Below are 2115 nucleotides of genomic sequence, written 5' to 3'. Positions count from 1 at the left end.
AAATGGTGGTCCTTGTGGTTTTTTTGAAGTGGGAAGAAGGTTGAGGAAGGGAGATCCCCTCTCACCAATTCTTTTTGTACTGGCAAAAGAGGTTTTAAGTAGAAACATAACCAAAATGGTGCAGGAGAGGAAAATGCAGCTAATGGTTAGCAGAGGGGGTTTTCAGCCAACATATTTTTAATGTTTACAAATGATATTTTTATATTCAGTAATGGAAATAAAAGATCACTGGAGAATTTGATGAATTTGCTAATGAAATATCAAGCTAACTCAGGGCAATAAGTTAATAAAAACAAAAGTAAATGTTTTTTTTGGGAGGAGTTACTGAAGCTAGGAAACAAGATATAGCTGTTTTTTTACAAATGGAAGTCTCCTTTTTTCTAGATAAATATTTGGGGGTTCTTATACAGCCAGGAAGAGTTAAAACACAGCATGTATGGGGAATGGTTGATTTAACACAAAAGATGTTAGCAGGATGGATTGGCAGAATGTTAGCTTTTGCAGCAAGACTAACACTTGTTAAGCATGTGTTATGCAGTTTACCAATTTATACAGTGGTAGTATATAAATGGCTAAAGACTGTAATTCAAGCCTGTGAAAAGATCACAAGAAATTTTTTGTGGTCTGGTGATCCATCTGTGAAGAAGCTAATTACAGTTAAATGGGATGAAGTTAATGCACCTGTGAAGGAAGGGGGTCTAGGTTTAAGAAGACTTGAAGTAATGAATAAATCTCTTCTTATGAAACTTTTGTGGAAGATAGAAAATGAAGATGAGGAATGGACCATCTTTATGAGAGCCAAGTATAAAGATAAAAATGGTGAGTGGATTAATATCATAAGTAATCATCAATTTGTCCAGGTATTAAATGGGTTATGTCTGAGATGGATGAAGGTAGCAGATGGATTGTGGGAGATGGACAGAGAGTTTCTATTTGGAAAGATAAATGGATCAAAGACTTTGCTCTAATTTATAGACATGCTTATGATCAATATATAAGGTAACATGCTGAGCTAAAGGTCAAAGATTTAATTCACAATGGTCAATGGAAAATTCCAGTACCTATGCTACAGTATTTTGATGTTAGTGAACTACCAGTTCAGAAGTAGGGGCAGGATAAGAAGATATGGAAAAGTGATATGACTGGTAAATTTACAATGGCTTGTGCATCTCAAATGATAAGGAAGAAATTTGCAAAAGTGAGTTGAGCAAAAAAAGTATGGCACCCTAGCATTCATCCATATACTTCTTGTAACTTATGGAAGATTTTGAGACGGGATTGTGCTATTGAGGAGTCAGTCAGAAAAAAAGGATTCACAACTGTGTATAAGTGTTGTCTTTGTGGAAATAACCAAGATACAACGAAACATATTCTTTGGTCTTGTTGCTTTAGTGAAAATATTTTTCTCTGGTTGAGTGGAATTTTTTAATGCACATGTCCAAAAAGTTTTACAGATGTTTTGGATGTTGCTAAAGGAAAAAGCTATGCTATAAAAGAAGTGTGGTATAATTGTGCTTTTAATACTAGGGTTGAACTTTGGTTTGCAAGAAACTCAGTGATATATGATGCTGCTACACCTGAAGTGGAAAAATTCAAGCATAGAATAATGAAAATTACAAAGGAGTGCAGACTAAGAATGATAGGACAAATGTGGGGAACAATGTATGACCTGCATATACTCTTATTTTTTGGTATCTCAGGTGTTAAAACCAAATCTGCAAGGGTGAAGCAATGTCTTTTCAAGCTACCAATACTAAACCAAGTTTTAATATGATGTGATGGAGCTTCAAAAGGCAATCCAGGTATTGCAGGTTTAGGTTTTGTTGCAAGATCAAGTTCAGGAGAATGCATTGGAGCTGCTTCAGGTGGTTTGGGAGTGGCAACAAATTACTTGGCAGAAGTTATGGCCTTAATTGTGGTTGGTGAATGGGCTGTTAGTAAACATTTTCTGGAGGTATCCTTTCAATTAGATTCAAACGTTGTTTTAATTGCTTTTTCAAGAAACAAGTTGCCACGGATTGTGCTAAGCAGATGGGAAAAAATATTACAACAGACACCTTCAATAGAATTCAGACATTCATACAGAGAGATTAATTTATCTGCTGATACGATGGC

The sequence above is a fragment of the Papaver somniferum genome, chromosome 9 (assembly GCF_003573695.1).
Source record: "Papaver somniferum cultivar HN1 chromosome 9, ASM357369v1, whole genome shotgun sequence".
Classification (NCBI taxonomy): Eukaryota; Viridiplantae; Streptophyta; class Magnoliopsida; order Ranunculales; family Papaveraceae; genus Papaver; species Papaver somniferum.
This window is presented reverse-complemented; position numbering follows the sequence as displayed.